General features: G+C 45.2%; 1 protein-coding gene and 1 long non-coding RNA gene across 2 annotated transcripts in view; both read left to right on the forward strand.

Moving 5' to 3' along the window:
• LOC118372669 (chondroitin sulfate synthase 3) overlaps nt 1-23,240 on the forward strand; it is a 191,802-nt gene that overhangs the window by 121,495 nt on the left and 47,067 nt on the right. The window lies entirely within an intron of this gene.
• LOC127931718 (uncharacterized) lies at nt 21,837-22,896 on the forward strand. The gene is made up of 3 exons (XR_008142672.1): nt 21,837-22,145; nt 22,210-22,682; nt 22,731-22,896. It is a non-coding gene; the product is annotated as an uncharacterized LOC127931718 (long non-coding RNA).

Genomic DNA, 23,240 nt, shown 5'->3' on the forward strand with positions numbered 1-23,240 from the left:
GTGTTGTGTGTGTGTGTGTGTGTGTGTGTTAGTGTGTGTGTGTCTGACATGGAGTTAGTGTATAATATATTACGACGGAGAGTGAAATTATATTGTCAGATGAAACTAATATCACCACTTGGCAAACAAATGCTATAATATATTACATTTACATGGAGTTAGTGTATAATATATTACCTTTACATGGAGTTAGTGTATAATATATTACCTTTACATGGAGTTAGTGTATAATATATTACCTTTACATGGAGTTAGTGTATAATATATTACCTTTACATGGAGTTAGTGTATAATATATTACCTTTACATGGAGTTAGTGTATAATATATTACCTTTACATGGAGTTAGTGTATAATATATTACCTTTACATAGAGTTAGTGTATAATATATTACCTTTACATGGAGTTAGTGTATAATATATTACCTTTACATGGAGTTAGTGTATAATATATTACCTTTACATGGAGTTAGTGTATAATATATTACCTTTACATAGAGTTAGTGTATAATATATTACCTTTACATAGAGTTAGTGTATAATATATTACCTTTACATAGAGTTAGTGTATAATATATTAACTTTACATAGAGTTAGTGTATAATATATTACCTTTACATAGTTAGTGTATAATATAGTTTATAGTGTATATATTACCTTTACATAGAGTTAGTGTATAATATATTACCTTTACATAGAGTTAGTGTATAATATATTACCTTTACATAGAGTTAGTGTATAATATATTACCTTTACATAGAGTTAGTGTATAATATATTACCTTTACATAGAGTTAGTGTATAATATATTACCTTTACATAGAGTTAGTGTATAATATATTACCTTTACATAGAGTTAGTGTATAATATATTACCTTTACATAGAGTTAGTGTATAATATATTACCTTTACATAGAGTTAGTGTATAATATATTACCTTTACATAGAGTTAGTGTATAATATATTACATTTACATAGAGTTAGTGTATAATATATTACCTTTACATAGAGTTAGTGTATAATATATTTGACTATGACTTCAGATCTGCCATATCAGCTTCTCCATTGACCTAAATGAAGACAGATCTATCAACCTCCCTAGATAGAAAACAGATCATTTTCCCCCCTGCAATATTTACTGGATGTTCAGCAACAAATATAAAACATCTCAAATGTTATTTAACTAGAGCATTCATTGCTGGGAGCCAACATATTTCATCTCCACTGAGTCTTCTGATGCCATAAGGCCCACCTAGCGTGTGAACAGCCCACCAACGACAAACATGAAATGTGACGTGAGAATCAGTTTGTTTATACTATTAACTGAGATATTCAAAACAATCCCATTCTCTGATAAATTAAAATAAAGGGGAAACAAAATCAAATCACTTTTTGAAACAACTTCCTTCCTCACTGTCCCTCCTCCTCCTCCTCCTTGATCCCTTCCTCCCTGTCCCTCCTCCTCCTCCTCCTCCTTCATCCCTTCCTCCCTGTTCCTCCTCCTCCTTCATCCCTTCCTCCCTGTCCCTCCTCCTCCTTGATCCCTTCCTCCCTGTCCCTCCTCCTCCTCCTTCATCCCTTCCTCCCTGTCCCTCCTCCTCCTCCTCCTTCATCCCTTCCTCCCTGTTCCTCCTCCTCCTCCTTCATCCCTTCCTCCCTGTCCCTCCTCCTCCTTGATCCCTTCCTCCCTGTCCCTCCTCCTCCTCCTCCTTGATCCCTTCCTCCCTGTCCCTCCTCCTCCTTCATCCCTTCCTCCCTGTTCCTCCTCCTCCTCCTTCATCCCTTCCTCCCTGTCCCTCCTCCTCCTTGATCCCTTCCTCCCTGTCCCTCCTCCTCCTCCTTCATCCCTTCCTCCCTCTCCCTCCTCCTCCTCCTCCTTCATCCCTTCCTCCCTGTCCCTCCTCCTCCTCCTTCATCCCTTCCTCCCTGTCCCTCCTCCTCCTCCTTCATCCCTTCCTCCCTGTCCTTCCTCCTCCTTCATCCCTTCCTCCCTGTCCCTCCTCCTCCTTCATCCCTTCCTCCCTGTCCCTCCTCCTCCTCCTTCATCCCTTCCTCCCTGTCCCTCCTCCTCCTCCTTCATCCCTTCCTCCCTGTCCCTCCTCCTCCTTCATCCCTTCCTCCCTGTCCCTCCTCCTCCTTCATCCCTTCCTCCCTGTCCCTCCTCCTCCTTCATCCCTTCCTCCCTGTCCCCCTCCTCCTCCTCCTTCATCCCTTCCTCCCTGTCCCTCCTCCTCCTTCATCCCTTCCTCCCTGTCCCTCCTCCTCCTCCTTCATCCCTTCCTCCCTGTCCCTCCTCCTTCATCCCTTCCTCCCTGTCCCTCCTCCTCCTTCATCCCTTCCTACCTGTCCCTCCTCCTCCTCCTTCATCCCTTCCCACCTGTCCCTCCTCCTCATCCCTTCCTACCTATTCCTCCTCATCCGTTCCTACCTGTCCCTCCTCCTCATCTCTTCCTACCTGTTCCTCCTCCTCCTCATCCCTTCCTACCTGGACCTCCTCCTCATCCGTTCCTACCTGTCCCTCCTCCTCATCTCTTCCTACCTGTTCCTCCTCCTCCTCATCCCTTCCTACCTGTTCCTCCTCCTCATCCCTTCCTACCTGTTCCTCATCCCTTCCTACCTGTCCCTCCTCCTCATCCCTTCCTACCTGTTCCTCCTCCTCCTCATCTCTTCCTACCTGTTCCTCCTTCTCCTCATCTCTTCCTACCTGTTCCTCCTCCTCCTCATCTCTTCCTACCTGTTCCTCCTCCTCCTCATCCCTTCCTACCTGTTCCTCCTCCTCCTCATCTCTTCCTACCTCCTCCTCATCCTTCCTACCTGTCCTCCTCCTCATCTCTTCCTACCTGTTCCTCCTCCTCCTCATCCCTTCCTACCTGTTCCTCCTCCTCCTCATCTCTTCCTACCTGTTCCTCCTCCTCCTCATCCCTTCCTACCTGTTCCTCCTCCTCATCTCTTCCTACCTGTTCCTCCTCCTCCTCATCTCTTCCTACCTGTTCCTCCTCCTCCTCATCCCTTCCTACCTGTTCCTCCTCCTCTTCCATCCCCCAGTCTCACTCCCTAGTACTATCTACTATCTTAAAAAGACAATACAAATGTAGATGAAAGTTGGAACTTTAAAGACAAAACCACAGCAAAAGTAACTTGTGTACAGTTGTGACTGTCATAACTTGTCCATCATGTTCTATTCCCAGTTGCCAAGTTCTAGAGTGTGTTTTTGTAGGTGATGCTTTGTGGATAAGTCATCTGGCCTTCCTCACCACAGAAACTTTGCTACGGTCCCCTTCATTACAGCTCTTATTGCTGACGTGTTTCAGAGCCAAGTTTCCTTGTCCGAACCCTTGATAAAAAAACGTGAATAGGGCTTTTGTCCGCCTGGCAACAAGTAAATATCAAAAGACCTAATCTTTGAATTGACTTCATGTTTCTGTGTGGGTTTGAATAGACCTAACGTTCCTGTGTGGGTTTGAATAGACCTAACGTTTCTGTGTGGGTTTGAATAGACCTAACGTTCCTGTGTGGGTTTGAATAGACCTAACGTTTCTGTGTGGGTCTGAATCCTCCGTTTCTGTGTGGGTTTGAATAGACCTAACGTTTCTGTGTGGGTTTGAATAGACCTAACGTTCCTACCTGGGTTTGAATAGACCTAACGTTTCTGTGTGGGTTTGAATAGACCTAACGTTTCTGTGTGGGTTTGAATAGACCTAACGTTTCTGTGTGGGTTTGAATAGACCTAACCATTTCTGTGTGGGTCTGAATAGACCTAACGTTTCTGTGTGGGTTTGAATAGACCTAACGTTTCTGTGTGGGTTTGAATAGACCTAACGTTTCTGTGTGGGTTTGAATAGACCTAACGTTTCTGTGTGGGTTTGAATAGACCTAACGTTTCTGTGTGGGTTTGAATAGACCAACGTTTCTGTGTGGGTTTGAATAGACCTAATGTGGGTTTGAATAGACCTAACGTTTCTGTGTGGGTTTGAATAGACCTAACGTTTCTGTGTGGGTTTGAATAGACCTAACGTTTCTGTGTGGGTTTGAATAGACCTAACGTTTTGTGTGGGTTTGAATAGACCTAACGTTTCTGTGTGGGTTTGAATAGACCTAACGTTTCTGTGTGGGTTTGAATAGACCTAATGTTTCTGTGTGGGTTTGAATAGACCTAACGTTTCTGTGTGGGTTTGAATCTAACGTTTCTGTGTGGGTTTGAATAGAAACGTTTCTGTGTGGGTTTGAATAGACCCCTTCATTACAGTTTCTGTGTGGGTTTGAATAGACCTAACGTTTCTGTGTGGGTTTGAATAGACCTAACGTTTCTGTGTGGGTTTGAATAGACCTAACGTTTCTGTGTGGGTTTGAATAGACCTAACGTTTCTGTGTGGCTTTTGAATAGACCTAACGTTTCTGTGGGTTTGAATAGACCTAACGTTTCTGTGTGGGTTTGAATAGACCTAATGTTTCTGTGTGGGTTTGAATAGACCTAATGTTTCTGTGTGGGTTTGAATAGACCTAACGTTCCTGTGTGGGTTTGAATAGACCTAACGTTTCTGTGTGGGTTTGAATAGACCTAACGTTTCTGTGTGGGTTTGAATAGACCTAACGTTTCTGTGTGGGTTTGAATAGACCTAACGTTTCTGTGTGGGTTTGAATAGACCTAACGTTTCTGTGTGGGTTTGAATAGACCTAACGTTTCTGTGTGGGTTTGAATAGACCTAACGTTTCTGTGTGGGTTTGAATAGACCTAACGTTTCTGTGTGGGTTTGAATAGACCTAACGTTTCTGTGTGGGTTTGAATAGACCTAACGTTTCTGTGTGGGTTTGAATAGACCTAACGTTTCTGTGTGGGTTTGAATAGACCTAACGTTTCTGTGTGGGTTTGAATATAGGCTGGGTGATGTATCGTATTTATGGATGGATGGATCCACATACCGGTATTAACTTGTACTATTCAGAAATATAAAATACCAGATCAGATACATCAATATAATGATATATGGATAATGACAATGCTATTATATTCTGGCCATATCACCCCACCCTACTTTCCTCTCAACCATTAAAAGCTGCATTTCTGAGGAAAAGAGGGGAAAGGTCTGCTTTGAGGGTTAGGGGAAAGGTCTGCTTTGAGGGTTAGGGGAAAGGTCTGCTTTGAGGGTTAGGGGAAAGGTCTGCTTTGAGGGTTAGGGGAAAGGTCTGCTTTGAGGGTTAGGGGAATGGTCTGCTTTGAGGGTTAGGGAAATGTTTGTTTTGAGGGTTAGGGAAAGGTCTGCTTTGGGGTTATGGGAAAGGTCTGCTTTGAGGGTTCTGGGAATCGTCTGTTTTTAGGGTTAGGGGAAAGGTCTGCTTTGGGGGTTAGGGAAAGGTCTGCTTTGAGGGTTAGGGGAAAGGTCTGCTTTGAGGGTTAGGGGAATCGTCTGCTTTTAGGGTTAGGGGAAAGGTCTGCTTTGAGGGCTAGGGGAATCATCTGCTTTGAGGGTTAGGGGAAATGTTTGTTTTGAGGGTTAGGGGAAATGTTTGTTTTGAGGGTTAGGGGAAAGGTCTGCTTTGGGGGTTAGGGGAAAGGTCTGCTTTGAGGGTTAGGGGAATCGTCTGCTTTTAGGGTTAGGGGAAAGGTCTTCTTTGGGGGTTAGGGGAAAGGTCTGCTTTTAGGGTTAGGGGAATCGTCTGCTTTGAGGGTTAGGGGAAAGGTCTGCTTTGGGGGTTAGGGGAAAGGTCTGCTTTTAGGGTTAGGGGAATCGTCTGCTTTGAGGGTTAGGCGAATCATCTGCTTTGAGGGTTAGGGGAAATGTTTGTTTTGAGGGTTAGGGCAAAGGTCTGCTATGAGGGCTCTCCTCCCATCCTTTTTAATTTTAATTGTATTTATTTCACCTTTATTTAACCAGCTAGGTCAGTTGAGAACAAGTTCTAATTTGCAACTGCGACCTGGCCAAGATAAAGCAAAGCAGTTCGACACATACAACAACACAGAGTTACACATGGAGTAAAACAAACATACAGTCAATAATACAGTAGAAAAAGTCTATATACAGTATGTGCAAATGAGGTGAGATAAGGGAGGTAAAGGCAATAAATAGGCCATCCTTCTTGAATGGGTAGAGCGTATAGCCGTGTACACCACACCTGCCCTTCCTTGGGAGTAGGGTAGCTCCTTATTCATGTCTGGCCAACTCACTCCCCTTGGCAGACACATCTGTCTTCCTCGCATACTCCATTGCCGAGCACGAACATGTAGCATAGCGTCGTCGCTAGCTGCCCTCACCCAATAGGCTGGCTAGCGTTTGCCTGAGAAAAATAAATAAATTCTTTGTAGTCCCTGGCATCCCAATCCATTGTAATGCCATTACCAGGGAGGTTGTTGGTGTGCTGTGAGTTTCATTAAGATTTGTTAAGAACATCAAGTGCGGTGGCACTCTTGGACATGTGAAGTTAATCAGGATTTATGAGAAGCCCCCGAGCACAGCTGCTGGGCCCATCACAGCAATTCTGTGTTATCATCCAAATGTAATAACTATTAATGTTTGGGGGCACCTAATCGAGTTGGTTTGTTCCCCTGTGGTCTGGTATTTCCAAGGTCTCTACTCTCTTTCCATGAGTCATCCAGGGAGAAATGCATTAGTGAGCTCTTTTATCCAGTCCATCCACTCCCTCCGCTAGCCTGATCCCTAAGACATCTGGCTACGTGTATGGAACACACTCACTCTGTAGGGGAGATATTACGCTTGCCTTCAACAAGCTTTCTAGCTGTCAGCCTGGGATAGAGAGAGAGGGGGTGAGAGAGTGAGAAGGAGGGAGGGAGGGAGGGTCTGAAGGAGAGAGGGAGATAGAGGGTGAGAAGAAAGAGAGAGAGAGAAAAGAAAGTGGTGTGTGTGTGTGTGTGTGTGTGTGTGTGTGTGTGTGTGTGTGTGTGTGTGTGTGTGTGTGTGTGTGTGTGTGTGTGTGTGTGTGTGTGTGTGTGTGTGTGTGTGTGTGTGTGTGTGTGTGTGTGTGTGTGTGTGTGTATGTGTGTGTGTGTATGTGCCTGTGTGTGCAGGTGTGTGTGCGTGTGTGTGTGGGAGGTGTTGAGAAAAGCAGTGCTCCATCATCTACTCTCTCACAGGTCCCCCTTGTGATTGGCGTTTCAATCACCAGAAAGCAGCACGCAATTTACAGCACTTTACAATTTTGACATTGATTTTCGTTCGAGGAGCCAATTTCTTAAAAAAACACACAGCAAGTGTATACTTTCAGGAGAAGAGACCATAGATCCAAGGACACTTTGCTGAAGTACAATTTTAAAGCACAAACCTAGAAAAACAAGCAGATTGCCGCCACTGAACAAACGTATAAATGTGACATCTCTCTCTCTTCTCTCTCTTCCCCCCAAGTTAAACCTGATTGGATTTGATTTGATCTCAAGTCTCTCACTCAATTATTACCTCAAACCCTGTAGTATATACAGTATCTCCAAAAGGATATCCAAGATGGCGTAGCAGTCAGACGTCTTTGTCCTTGTTCTTGTCATGTATATATCTTTTTAGATATTTTTCTCAACCTCAACTTCAAAATATCTCTCCTGCAACCCACCTCACTCAATGTGGTGTGGATCTGTTTTTTCTGAAGTATTTTTATTTACTTCGGAACCAGAATCCCCCAACAGAAGCCTACCAGCTCACTAGCTACAAGCCAGTAGTCAGCTAACCACTGCTAGCGGTCATCAGCTAACCTTTAGCTCGGAAAGCTCTCGCCAGTTTGTACAACGAGACTCAAACCAAAGCATACTGGACCTATTTTCTCTCCATGTCCCCGGATTCCTACCACAAGCTCTGAACCTTTTCACCGGATCATCGCAGCTAGCTAGCTGAAACCCGAGTGGCTACTCCTGGCTAATGTCTAGCAGAGCAAGCACCAATTAGCCTGGAGCTAGCCCATGCTAGGCCCATTCTCCCGGCTAGCTGAAGAGGCCCATCAGCTACTCCTGGGCTACAATACCCGGACCCCTTCTAATGCTGGTACGGGGCACGGAACCCCGCCGATCCTTCACGATATGGACTACCGACATAACCTGCTTGAGGGGGTATTCAACCGGCACCTACGCCGCGACGTCCTCTGAATGCCCAACTGCTATCAGCGGCCCGCTAGCTGTCTAGAGCATATTGGAATGTTAGCTGAATAGATCCATCGGCTAATTTCTTGGGCCACTATATCTATTTTGCCAATTGGACATGGGACCCCTCTGCTACTCGGAACCCTACTAATCCATCACGACTGGTCTATCGACGTCACCACACGCGGAGGCTAAAACAGACTTCCCTCCGTCGAGACGTCTCTCTAAGGCCCTTCTGCTAGCCCTGGTCTGCTAGCTTGTTAGCCCCAGCCCGCTAGCTGCCTGAATCGCCATGTCTCCAGCCAGTCCAACCACTCACTGGATACCTATGCTCACCTGGCTACGCATGCCTCTCCCTAATATCAATATGCCTTGTCCATTACTGTCGTGGTTAGTGATTATTGTCTTATTTCTCAGTAGAGCCTCTAGCCCGGCTCAATATGCCAACCATTTAGTTCCATCCCCTACATATGCGGTGACATAACCTGGTTTAAACGTCTCTAGAGACAATATCTCTCTCATCATTACTCAATGCCTAGGTTTACCTCCAATGTACTCACATCCTACCATACCTTTGTCTGTACATTATGCCTTGAATCTATTCTATCACGCCCAGAAACCTGCTCCTTTTACTCTCTGCTCTGAACGCACTAGACGACCAGCGTTTAGCCGTACCCTTATCCTACTCCTCCTCTGTTTCTCTGGTGATGTAGAGGTTAATCCAGGCCCTGCGGTGCCTAGCTCCACTCCTACTCCCCAGGTGCTCTCATTTGTTGACTTCTGTAACCGTAAAAGCCTTGGTTTCATACATGTTAACATTAGAAGCCTACTCCCTATGTTTGTTTTACTCACTGCTTTAGCACACTCTGCCAACCCGTATGTCCTAGCCGTGTCTGAATCCGCCAAAGGGGGCGGTGTTGCAATCTACTGCAGAGATAGCCTGCAGAGTTCTCTATTACTATCCAGGTCTGTACCCAAACAATTCGAACTTCTTCTTTTAAAAATACACCTTTCCAAAAACATGTCTCTCACCATTGCCGCTTGCTATAGACCACCCTCTGCCCCCAGCTGTGCTCTGGACACCATACGTGAATTGATTGCCCCCCATCTATCTTCAGAGCACGTGCTGCTAGGTGACCTAAACTGGGACATGCTTAACACCCCGGCCATCCTACAATCTAAGCTTGATGCCCTCAACCTCACACAAATGATAAATTAACCCACCAGGTACAACCCAAAATCCATAACCACGGGCACCCTCATATATCATCCTAACCAACTTGCCCTCCAAATACACCTTTGCTGTCTTCAACCAGGATCTCAGCGATCACTGCCCCATTGCCTGCATCCGTAATGGGTCTGCATCCGTAACGACCACCCCCATCACTGTCAAACGCTCCCTAAAACACTTCAGCGAGCAGGCCTTTCTCATCGACCTGACCCAGGTATCCTGGAAGGATACTGACCTCATCCCGTCAGTAGAGGATGCCTGGTTATTCTTTAAAAGTGCCTTACTCACTTAAATAAGCATGCCCCATTAAAAAAATGTAGAACCAGGAACAGATATAGCCCTTGGTTCTCTCCAGACCTGACTGCCCTTAACCAGCACAAAAACATCCTGTGGCGTTCTGCATTAGCATCGAATAGATATGCAACTTTTCAGGGAAGTTAGGAACCAATATACACAGGCAGTTAGGATAGCTAAGGCTAGCTTTTTCAAGCAGAAATTTTAATCCTGTAGCACAAACTCAAAAAAGTTCTGGGGCACTGTAAAGTCCATGGAGAATAAGAGTACCTCCTCCCAGCTGCCCACTGCACTGAGACTAGGAAACAATAGGAACCACTGTCACCACTGATAAATTCAATATAATTGAGAATTTCAATAAGCATTTCTCTACGGCTGGCCATGCTTTCCACCTGGCTACTCCTACCCCGGTCAACAGCCCTGCACCCCCCACAGCAACTCACCCAAGACTCCCCCCATTTCTCCTTCACCCAAATCCAGATAGCTGATGTTCTGAAAGAGCTGCAAAATCTGGACCCCTACAAATCAGACAGGCTACACAATCTGGACCCTCTCTTTCTAAAATTATCTGCCAAAATTGTTGCAACCCCTATTACTAGCCTGTTCAACCTCTCTTTCGTATCGTCTGAGATTCCCAAAGGTTGGAAAGCTGCCGCGGACATCCCCATCTTCAAAGGGGGAGACACTCTAGACCCAAACTGCTATAGACCTATATCTATCCTACCCTGCCTTTCTAAGACAAATTAACAAACAGATTACCGACCATTTTGAATCCCACCGTACCTTCTCCGCTATGCAATCCGGTTTCAGAGCTGGTCATGGGTGCACCTCAGCCACGCTCAAGGTCCTAAACGATATCAAAACCGCCATCCATAAGAGACATTACTGTGCAGCCGTATTCATCGACCTGGCCAAGGCTTTCAACTCTGTCAATCACCACATTCCTATCGGCAGACTCAACAGCCTTGGTTTCTCAAATGATTGCCTCGCCTGCTTCACCAACTACTTCTCTGATAGAGTTCAGTGTGTCAGATTGGAGGGCCTGTTGTCTGTAATTCTGGCACTCTCTATGGGGGTGCCACAGGGTTAAATTCTTGGGCTGACACTCTTCTCTGTATACAACAATGATGTCGCTCTTGCTGCTGGTGATTCTCTGATCCACCTCTACGCAGACAACACCATTCTGTATACTTCTCGCCCTTCTTTGGACACTGTGTTACCTAACCTCAAGATGAGCTTCAATGCCATTCAACTCTCCTTCTGTGCCCTCCAACTGCTCTTAAATGCAAGTAACACTAAATGCATGCTATTCAACCGATCGCTGCCCGCACCTGCCCGCCCGTCCAGCATCACTATTCTGGACATTCTGACTTAGAATATGTGGACAACTACAAATACCTAGGTGTCTGGTTAGACTGTAAATTCTCCTTCCAGACTCACTTTAAGCATCTCCAATCAAAAATGAAATCTAGAATTGGCTTCCTATTTCACAACTAAGCATCCTTCACTCATGCTGCCAAACATACCCTCGTAAAACGGACCATCCTACCGATCCTCGACTTTGGTGATGTAATTTACAAAATAGCCTCCAACACTCTACTTAACAAATTAGATGCAGTCTATCACAGTGCCATCCGTTTTGTCACCAAAGCCCCATACACTACCCACCACTGCGACCTGTACACTCTCGTTGGCTGGTCCTTGCTTCATACTCGGCACCAAACCTACTGGCTCCAAGTCATCTACAAGTATCTGCTAGGTAAAGCCCCGCCTTATCTCAGCTCACTGGTCACCATAGCAGCACCCACCCGTAGCGCGCGCTACAGCAGGTATATTTCACTGGTCTCCCCAAAAAACAATTCTTCCTTTGGCTGCCTTTCCTTCCAGTTCTCTGCTGTCAATGACTGGAACGAACTGCAAAAATCAATGAAGCTGGAGACTCATATCTCCCTCACTAGCTTTAAGCACCAGCTGTCAGAGCAGCTCACAGATCACTGCACCTGTACATAGCCCATCTGTAAATAGCCCATCCAACTACCTCATCCCCATACTGTATTTATTTATTTATCTTGCTCCTTTGCACCCCAGTATCTCTACTTGCACATTCATCTTCTGCACATCTACCATTCCAGTGTTTAATTGCTATATTGTAATTACTTCGCCACCATGGACTATTTATTGCCTTACGTCCCTTATCCTACCTCATTTGCACACACTGAATATAGACTTTTTTCTATTGTGTTATTGACTGTATGCTTTGTTTATTCCATGTGTAACTCTGTGTTGTTTTATGTGTCAAGCTGCTTTGCTTTATCTTGGCCAGGTCGCAATTGTAAATTAGAACTTGTTCTCAACTAGCTTACCTGGTTAAATAAAGGTGAAATAAAAAATAAAAATGTATGTTGCTGAGTGATCAGATCCTACAGAACAAACAACAGAACAAAGACAGGGAAGATCCAAACCCTGTAGTATATACAGTATCTACATTTATGTTGCTGAGTGATCAGATTCAAACCCTGTTTACCTTCTCTGGACGATAGCGCAGAACCCTTGGGTTTGACCTTTTGTTCCCAGTGAGAGCGAAAGATGGAGACGCACACTGAAATGTCAGCATTGCCCCTAAGATGAATGGCCATCGATCGACCACGCATCCCAGGCACTGAACGATAAGGAAGGATGCCTGCATCCTAAATTGCATCCTATTCTCTACATAGTACACTGGTTAAAAGTAGTGCACTATATAGGGAATAGTGTGCCTTTTGGGGTGCACATGTGGCTTAGGCTGCTCTGCCGGCCAGTCACATGGACCCAGCGTGGAACGGTGGTGTGTGTCAATGAGAGAGCAGCAGTACTGCCAGAGACTATAGACCATAGTATAAACTGGGTGGTTCTAGCCCTGAATGCTGATTGGCTGAAAGGCGTGGTATATCAGACTGTAAACCACAGGTATATAATAATAATAATAATGACAAAACATGTATTTTTACTGCTCTAATTACGTTGGTAACCAGTTTAATAATAATAATAATAATAGCAATAAGGCACCTCAGGGGTTTGTGGTATATGACCAATATACCACTGCTATAGGGCTGAGTTCAGGCACTCCGCGTTGCGTCGTGCTTAAAAACAGCCCTTAGCCGTGGTTAACGCCTGCAGCTCTGTGACTCCTGCAGCTGAAAGATACTTAGTTATTGTAAAAATCTATAGATACTTTGAATGTGCTTTTAATGTATTCAGTTCGTTCTAGGAAACAAAGCACAATTAAGCCACGGGTTGCTGAGAAGTTACGTTACTCCATTGAACAGGTTCCATAGGGCTTTGGTCAAAAGTAGTGTACTGTGTAGGGAATAGGGTGCCAATGGGATGCTGAATGTTAAGGGGAAACTGGAGGCAACCCTACCTGCCTTCCTTCACAATGTTTGTGTGTGTGTGTGTGTGTGTGTGTGTGTGTGTGTGTGTGTGTGTGTGTGTGTGTGCGTGTGCGTGTGCGTGTGTGTGTGTGTGTGTGTGTGTGTGTGTGTGTGTGTGTGTGTGTGTGTGTGTGTGTGTGTGTCTGTGCGTCTGTGTCAGTAGGCTATGTGGATGCTGTTGGGTGGATATTGGGGACTAACCCTCGACTAACCCAACTGGCGAATTTGGCCCCCCAAGTTTTCATTAAAAAAATAAATGATATTAATAATTTTGTTGGACATAAAAAACAGTGAAAACACCAGGAAATCAGCTCCAATGTATTTTAATTTAAGAAATCTGTTCCCAAGTATTCCCACGTATAATAGAGAGACACGTGAATGGTACAAATGTAAACAAGGTTTGAAATGATTCTGTTTTAGTCAAACTGTATCTGTTTGGGCTTGTTGAGGTCAATTTGCGGTCTACAAATGATTTGTAATTATGTTCCAGCCCCCCCGACCATCCGCTCCAGAAAATATCGGCTCACGGCGGAATCTAGTTGATGATCCCTACTCTACATCAACTTACAAATCACCTATTGTCAATGGATCTCGCTCAAGAAAGGCTCTCCTGACGTTGAAGCCTGCTAACTAACACACCATTAATCAGCAGTTGTCCACGTGAACATAAGTTAAGCAGGGTTGTTTGGGGGGGGTGAGTTTATTTATCCTTTCAGCTGGGCTGAGGTTGTTTAGGGAGTAGCTCAGAGAAGCAGGCTCATAGCCAGTCTGGAATCACAGTGAACACATTCATTAACCTCTAGTTCCCACTCCAGCACGTGCAGGAGTGTTTGCCGATGAACTGACCCCTTTTTCATCATGAAGAGACGCACTGTTGGCTACCAGAGCCGACTTCCCAACCTGAAGCAGAAAGCCACCTCCCTGTTTAAATGACACTGTCAGCATTCTGGATTTATTTTGTCGTAGAAGCAGCCTGAGCATTTCCCCGCTGTCGGTGCACCAGCTGGGACCAGTATGAGACCTCGTTCTTGTCGACAAGGGAGACTCTGAAACTCTGAAGAAACTTGAAGAATGCAGCAACTGCCCAAGCAGTGGACTGCATCATCCTTTGGCTGTATATTCAGTCCTGGCCACTCTCACAGAGGATTAGAGTGAAGGATTCTGGGATGTGGATGGAGTTATTGTATCCCCCAAGCCTAGCACCTGGGCCTTTTGGCCAGCAACAGCAATGGGAAATAGCTTTTTATTCTTAGATTTTTTTTTACTTTCAGCTCTCTCACTTTAAATTTGATTTCCCTCATAATGGAATGTCACTATCTTTGATTCCCTTTTCATAATTGACAGTGGTAATAAATTAAGCACAGCAGCCATTAACGGGTTCATCAGCTTGTTAAATTCATAATTGAATTCCCTGTACTCAGCGGAGTCTCCCGTTTGTCTCATTAGTCTCTCCTTGAAGGCTCTGATTATGTCTTTAGGTTTCTGCATGGTGCTAAAATGAATGTGTGCAACTGTCCCCAAGGAGACACACATGCTCCATCAGCATTGTAAACTGTAAGCTGTCATTCTCCACATGAGTGATAGCCCAAACAACTGCAGATGTGTTGATACGATGTTAGAGGATGGGCGGATTGGCTTTACTTCGAACTGTGAACAGATGCCACTGTCATAAATCATTGTTATTTTGGCTATACGTACAGGTCCTGGACCCTCTGCGAAGGCCGGAAGCTTGAATTCGTTTTTTAACAGCTGTGCGATGCTACCCTACCCAAACAACGGAATAACTTAGACCCAACTTCCTCCAAAACATACTCATTATATCCAACATATCTGTCACGCCCTGGTCTTACTATTTTCTGTTTTCTTTATTATTTTGGTCAGGCCAGGGTGTGACATGGGTTATTTATGTGGTGTGTTTTGTCTTGGGTTTTTTTGTAGGTTATGGGATTGTGGTATAGTATAGTAGTCTAGGAAAATCTATGGTTGCCTGAAGTGGTTCTCAATCAGAGGCAGGTGTTTATCGTTGTCTCTGATTGGGAACCATATTTAGGCAGCCATATTTTTTTTGAGTGTTTCTATCTCTGTGTTTGTTTGCGCCAAATAGGGCTGTTTTGTTTTTTTCCCGTTACGTTTATTGTTTTGTTCGTTATATTCTTTATTAAAGATGTATCGAAATAACCACGCTGCATTTTGGTCCGATCCCTGCTACACCTCCTCTTCAGAGGAAGAGGAAGAAGAAAACCGTAACAATATCCATTAATATTCAGGTGGAAAAACAAATTGAAACATATCAGCGGTAATTATCCATTTCCACCCATTTACTCAAATTTGAGCTGAAACATGGTAAATAAAAAGGTAAATGAAACACGTTAACTGGCAATTATATCCCCCACTCTGTTGACAGAATCAGTATGAACTGTACTTGGTTCATATGTACAGTAACTGCCTCTGTGGTTGCCAGCCCAAATTCATGAATATGACCTCTGTTCAGATTGCCCCAGCAGCTTACCTCTGATTCAATCATTCATCAACACACCACCGTCTTAATACTGTATGTTGTCTGAAAACCCACAGAGGTATAGAAAATCCATAGAAAAATCTAGGATGATAGTGATTGAAAGTTCAGATCAGAAAGTTTTATTGATTCAAACTGCCTAGGTTCAAATCTACTGGCTTTGGGTGTTTGCTAGATTCGGCTTATCAAATCTTGAGCGAGCGCTCAGAAGACAAGGAAAGTATGTTTAACGTATTCTCTATAACATTCGTTTGCTAGTTAGGCACTCAGAAGACAAGTAAAGTATGTTTAACCTATTCGCTCTAGCTTGCCAACTAGCTACCCATATTACCTCAAATAATGGACCATCTGGTATTCGCTAGCTAATTTAGCTGTATTATTTGTTTACCTTTTTGTTCAGAAGTGCTGTTTTTAACTGTGGCATTTTACAACTCTTAGAAAACAGACATTTCCCCCTCTCCTGACCTGATACCTTTATTCCTAGCTGGACTAGACCAAAGGAATTATATTCAGGCAGTGAGATACTTAAGCAATAAGGCCTGAGGGGGTGTGGTATATGGCCAATATACCACGGCTAAGGGCTGTTCTTAGGCACGACTCAACTCGTGATATATTGGCCATATATCACAAACCCCTGAAGTGCCTTATTGCTATTATAAACTGTTTACCACCGGAATTAGAGCAGTAAAAATAAGTGTTTTGTCATACCCATGGTATACGGTCTGATATATCACAGCTGTCAGCCAATCAGCATTCAGGGCTCAAACCACCCAGTTTATAATGTTCCTTTTTTCCTGGAAACCAAGTTAATTATATTCAGGTTCCTTTCCATAAGGTTTAGTAAATGCCTGGATCTACCGTTTCACTGCTGTGTGACATCGAGTTTATGTCAAACTCACCTGAATTGAAACTTGTATTTAAATATCATGTCCTATATGTACAGCATTTCACACTCTATTTGACCAGTCATTATAATCTCCCAATTTCCCCAACTGTTCTCCACCCATTAGCCTTTATCCAGGATCATGGTAGCCATTGTCATAGTAACATGCCACCGTAGCTCATTCATCTCACCAACACATTCCCATGCGGATTATACTAACACCTTTTGTGTGCCCTTTTACAATCACACAGACGGGTGTGCCTGATTAAGAGCAGTGTAAAGTGAATATGGGCTCAGGGCAGTGGTATATTTTGGGCCAAACCACCGCATGGCGAACACAGATAACGAGAGGCTACCATGTATCAGCCCAAACTTGGGCGCCACACAAGTGCACCGGAATACAAATCAGCTGGCCAAATCCCCTGATGAAAGCCATTTATTTTTTACACCCTAGCATTCTGTCCAGAGCAGCACCCCCCCACCTAATCAGGAGGAGCATTGTCTTGCTGGTGCAATGCCAGCCCCGCGCCCTGATGACAGTGATGTAACGGAATTGTAATTCTAAGATGCATTTAGGTTTATCTGATAGAGATACATTGAGACTTCTTTGCTCGGAGACAGATTCAAGCATTTCTGAGGGTTCCGGGGGAGGTTGGTGGGAGGGAAGAACCTTTCTGAGGGTTACCAGGGGAGTTTGGTGGGAGGGTTATAGGTCACTGTTTAAGTTCAAATAGCCTGCTGTCCATAATGCCAGAAGTTGACTGAAATCTCTTTGGCAGGCTATAGGAGTGTGACAGCCTGCCTATATTTATTCAAGACTGGAAAGGGACAGAGTGGAGGAAGGTACGAGGGGGTTTGAGGTTGTAAGAAGGGCTTGGTGGACCTCTAGTGTAGTGCTGTGTACATTGTACTGTACAGCTCTGTAGAAGAGATATATCTCTCCTTTGTTTCTCTGGCAACAGACAGATCCTCAGATTACTGTTAAGACTGAGAAACTACACCCCCTTTGATGCCATGTCCCCCAACGCCACGGCAGGAAAACAACAGAGAACACTGATGTCTAAAAGTGAAATGGATAGATGATTCAATAAATGAAGAAGTGGGAGTATGTTTCAAAGGGCCACTGTCGCGTGTACATTGGGAGCCTGTAACGCTTTAACTGGTAGGATTCATGACTCTCCCTATCGAGAGATCAAAGCCTCTGCAAGACGTTTCATCGTTTAGCCGGGAGCGAGCACTCAATGCTAAAGCCTTTGTCCCGTAAAGACGTGGGAGCGCCTGTGTTGGCAGTGTGTTGCTTGATACGGCAGAGCGAGGGTGGATATCAGAGACTCGCTGTCTGTCTGTTCTACTGTCTTTGACCTCCCTTGACCACGGACTCTGACCCCCCCCATTTGACCTTGATAGAGCTTTGAAAGATCAGACCTGATAGAACATGACATTCCATGTCTGCCTCACGCTCGAGAGATTTACTTATCAGCGCGGAAGGACTGAGGCTATTGTCCTTGTTTCCATCAAAGCGAATCGTCTCCTCCCCCCGAAGATTTGAGATTGCATTTTGAAAAGACATATCAATACTAAAACATGAATATTTATAAGACATATCTAAATAGTGGTATTGCCGGCCATCAAACTAGGCTGAAGGAATTAGAAAAGCTTTAATAAGCGAACATAGTTTTTGTATTTTTCTACAGCAGATTTATTTCCTTTTGAAGTATATTGCTTTGAACACGTATTGATATAAGCTGAAAGTGACCTTTCTTTTTCTTAGGCGGTGAGTTCAGACAGTAGACAGACGGAATATGACTATGACATAGAGGTGTTTTGGAGGTTACGTGACCTTGAATAAACAACTAAGCCCAGCTACAACACACTTGCATAAGCCTTGCCCGGGCTCCCTGAACAGTGAGTAGTTAGAGCAAGGTTTTTATAGCATATTGGCATTGATTTCTCACACAGTCAACTGTGTCAATGCCCTTTGGTACTTTTCTCAGCATAATGTTTGCCCTGCAGTTATTTGTATTCTACAGGACAATCTCATAGGGCACTATACACTCCAAATTGCCAATGGAAAGTGTCCAGCAGTGGAGGCTGCTGAGGGGAGGACGGCTCATAATAACGACTGGAACGGAGCGAATGGAATGGCATCAAACACATGGAAACCATGGAAACCGTGTGTTTGATGTATTTGATACCATTCCACTGATTCCGCTCCAGCCATTACCACGAGCCCGTCCTCCCGAAAGGAAGGTACCACCAACCTCCTGTGGTGTCCAGCATATGGCAAAGCCGCACTCTCACAAGAATAAACGATAAACAATTTCCTGTGTGAAATAAACAAACGTAAACTGCAAGTTAAACCAGTTTACATTTACATTTAAGTCATGTAGCATACTCTCATCCAGAGCAGCTTACAGGAGCAATTAGGGTTACGTGCCTTGCTCAAGGGCACAACACCAGATTTTTCACCTAGTCAGCTCAGGGATTCGAACCAACACGCATACTTGCGGCTAAGGAAGAATGTGGATTTGCCTTTCCCGTGAATGAGTCTCTGTTTCTGTCCAAAATGGCACCCTATTCCCCATATACTGTAGTGCACTACTGTTGACCTGATTTGCCTTTCCTGTGAATGAGTCTCTGTTTCTGTCCAAAATAGCACCCTATTCCCCATATACTGTAGTGCACTACTGTTGACCTGATTTGCCTTTCCCGTGAATGAGTCTCTGTTTCTGTCCAAAATGGCACCCTATTCCCCATATACTGTAGTGCACTACTGTTGACCTGATTTGCCTTGCTTCTGGTCAAACAATTCAAATAGTAATTAGTGTGTTAATGTATTAAATGACTCCCCTCATTACATAGCATTGACTAGATTAGGCCTACCAACACACTAATGTCCTCATAAAGAACACATGTAAATACCATTTCAACGTCGCTGGGTTAATTCTTTTTGGAAAGAGTAGGCAATTACCACCGGTATAGGAAAATGAGGACTGCCCGCAAATAAAATCTGTTTCAGATTTCAGGATTCAACCCTCGCTTCCTAGCTTCCTAGCTTCCTTCTCTGAAGGTGTGTACATCTGGGGTGCCTATCAAAGTGCCCTACTACCCAAAGGGCTCTGGCCAAAAGTTGTACACTATGAAGATAATATTAATAATCAACTAACCACGTTTCCAATCACAGTTTTTACGTGTGTAATGTCATACCGTCCCCAAAAATCACCACAGCTGTAATGGAAACAGGACGTTTCAGAACAATTTTATAAATGCAAACAGATCATTTTTTGGTTCGACATGTTGGGACAGTTTTGTGTCGGTAAAATGAAGTAACCGAGATTTTATACTCAAATATTGATATAATAACCATCATATCAAAGTCAACTTGGAATAACGCTCTGATATGGCGTGTGGTCCTCCCACTACGATGGTGTGGTCCTCCCACTACGATGGTGTGGTCCTCCCACTACGATGGTGTGTGGTCCTCCCACTACGATGGTGTGGTCCTCCCACTACGATGGTGTGGTCCTCGCACTACGATGGTGTGGTCCTCGCACTACGATGGTGTGTGGTCCTCCCACTACGATGGTGTGTGGTCCTCCCACTACGATGGTGTGTGGTCCTCCCACTACGATGGTGTGGTCCTCCCACTACGACGGTGTGTGGTCCTCCCACTACGGTGGTGTGTGGTCCTCCCACTACGATGGTGTGTGGTCCTCCCACTACGATGGTGTGGTCCTCCCACTACGATGGTGTGGTCCTCCCACTACGATGGTGTGGTCCTCCCACTACGATGGTGTGGTCCTCCCACTACGATGGTGTGGTCCTCCCACTACGATGGTGTGTGGTCCTCCCACTACGATGGTGTGTGGTCCTCCCACTACGATGGTGTGTGGTCCTCCCACTACGATGGTGTGTGGTCCTCCCACTACGATGGGTGTGGTCCTCCCACTACGATGGTGTGTGGTCCTCCCACTTGTCCTCCCACGACGATGGTGTGGTCCTCCCCCACTCCCACGACGGTGTGTGGTCCTCCCACTACGACGGTGTGGTCCTCCCACTACGATGGTGTGTTGTCCTCCCCCTTTCGATGGTGTGTTGTCCTCCCACTACGACGGTGTGGTCCTCCCACTACGACGGTGTGGTCCTCCCACTACGACGGTGTGGTCCTCCCACTACGACGGTGTGGTCCTCCCACTACGATGGTGTGTTGTCCTCCCCCTTTCGATGGTGTGTGGTCCTCCCCCTGTCGATGGTGTGTGGTCCTCCCCCTGTCGATGGTGTGTTGTCCTCCCACTACGATGGTGTGTGGTCCTCCCACTACGATGGTGTGTTGTCCTCCCACTACGATGGTGTGTGGTCCACCCACTACGATGCTGTGTGGTCCACCCACTACGATGGTGTGTGGTCCTCCCCCTTTCGATGGTGTGTTGTCCTCCCACTACGATGGTGTGTTGTCCTCCCACTACGATGGTGTGTTGTCCTCCCACTACGATGGTGTGTTGTCCTCCCACTACGATGGTGTGTGGTCCACCCACTACGATGCTGTGTTGTCCTCCCACTACGATGGTGTGTTGTCCTCCCACTACGATGGTGTGTTGTCCTCCCACTACGATGCTGTGTGGTCCTCCCACTACGATGCTGTGTGGTCCTCCCACTACGATGGTGTGGTCCTCCCACTACGATGGTGTGTGGTCCTCCCACTACGATGGTGTGGTCCTCCCACTACGACGGTGTGTGGTCCTCCCACTACGACAGTGTGTGGTCCTCCCACTACGATGGTGTGTGGTCCTCCCACTACGATGGTGTGTGGTCCTCCCACTACGATGGTGTGGTACTCCCACTACGACGGTGTGTTGTCCTCCCCCTTTCGACGGTGTGTGGTCCTCCCACTACGATGCTGTGTGGTCCTCCCACTACGATGCTGTGTGGTCCACCCACTACGATGCTGTGTGGTCCTCCCACTACGATGGTGTGTGGTCCTCCCACTACGATGCTGTGTGGTCCTCCCACTACGATGCTGTGTGGTCCTCACAAGGTGGTGAAAGTGTACTGTGGTAAATACTGAGGGTCTTGTTCTGGTGACAAGATAATCCATTCTTGACTGCCAAATATCCACAATAATCTCATCATGTAGACTAGCCTACCCACACATCCTACCGCACTATATCGGCAAGCTGTTGGCTAGAGTGCCAAGACCAGAGGAAGCACCTTTGCTATTCAACGCAACAGTTTTTTTGTGACAAAACACATTTTGTCACAAAAATCAGTAGAGTTGAAAATGTGATGAAAACACATTGAACTTTGAACTACCTGTCTACCTGTATTATCATGCTGATCATTGAGCATGGGAGAGGTGTCTACCTGTATTATCATGCTGATCATTGAGCATGGGAGAGGTGTCTACCTGTATTATCGTGCTGATCATTGAGCATGGGAGAGGTGTCTACCTGTATTATCGTGCTGATCATTGAGCATGGGAGAGGTGTCTACCTGTATTATCGTGCTGATCATTGAGCATGGGAGAGGTGTCTACCTGTATTATCGTGCTGATCATTGAGCATGGGAGAGGTGTCTACCTGTATTATCGTGCTGATCATTGAGCATGGGAGAGGTGTCTACCTGTATTATCGTGCTGATCATTGAGCATGGGAGAGGTGTCTACCTGTATTATCGTGCTGATCATTGAGCATGGGAGAGGTGTCTACCTGTATTATCGTGCTGATCATTGAGCATGGGAGAGGTGTCTACCTGTATTATCGTGCTGATCGTGCTGATCTACCTTGATCGTGCTGCATGAGGGAGAGGTGTCTACCTGTATTATCGTGCTGATCATTGAGCATGGGAGAGGTGTCTACCTGTATTATCGTGCTGATCATTGAGCATGGGAGAGGTGTCTACCTGTATTATCGTGCTGATCATTGAGCATGGGAGAGGTGTCTACCTGTATTATCGTGCTGATCATTGAGCATGGGAGAGGTGTCTACCTGTATTATCGTGCTGATCATTGAGCATGGGAGAGGTGTCTACCTGTATTATCGTGCTGATCATTGAGCATGGGAGAGGTGTCTACCTGTATTATCGTGCTGATCATTGAGCATGGGAGAGGTGTCTACCTGTATTATCGTGCTGATCATTGAGCATGGGAGAGGTGTCTACCTGTATTATCGTGCTGATCATTGAGCATGGGAGAGGTGTCTACCTGTATTATCGTGCTGATCATTGAGCATGGGAGAGGTGTCTACCTGTATTATCGTGCTGATCATTGAGCATGGGAGAGGTGTCTACCTGCTGATCATTATCGTGCTGATCATTGAGCATGGGAGAGGTGTCTACCTGTATTATCGTGCTGATCATTGAGCATGGGAGAGGTGTCTACCTGTATTATCGTGCTGATCATTGAGCATGGGAGAGGTGTCTACCTGTATTATCGTGCTGATCATTGAGCATGGGAGAGGTGTCTACCTGTATTATCGTGCTGATCATTGAGCATGGGAGAGGTGTTATTATGATGTATGGGTTAAATTGACTGCATCATTTAAAAGTGGAGGTCCATTCACATATATTATAGAGATACCTAATAGAACACCACCTAATACAACACTGTCTCATAGAACACCACCTAATACAACACTGTCTAATAGAACACCACCTAATACAACACTGTCTCATAGAACACCACCTAATACAACACCGTCTAATAGAACACCATCAAATAGAACACCATCTAATACAACACTGTCTAATAGAACACCACCTAATACAACACCACCTAATACAACACTGTCTCATAGAACACCACCTAATACAACACTGTCTAATAGAACACCATCAAATA

The sequence above is a fragment of the Oncorhynchus keta genome, chromosome 9 (assembly GCF_023373465.1).
Source record: "Oncorhynchus keta strain PuntledgeMale-10-30-2019 chromosome 9, Oket_V2, whole genome shotgun sequence".
Classification (NCBI taxonomy): domain Eukaryota; kingdom Metazoa; phylum Chordata; class Actinopteri; order Salmoniformes; family Salmonidae; genus Oncorhynchus; species Oncorhynchus keta.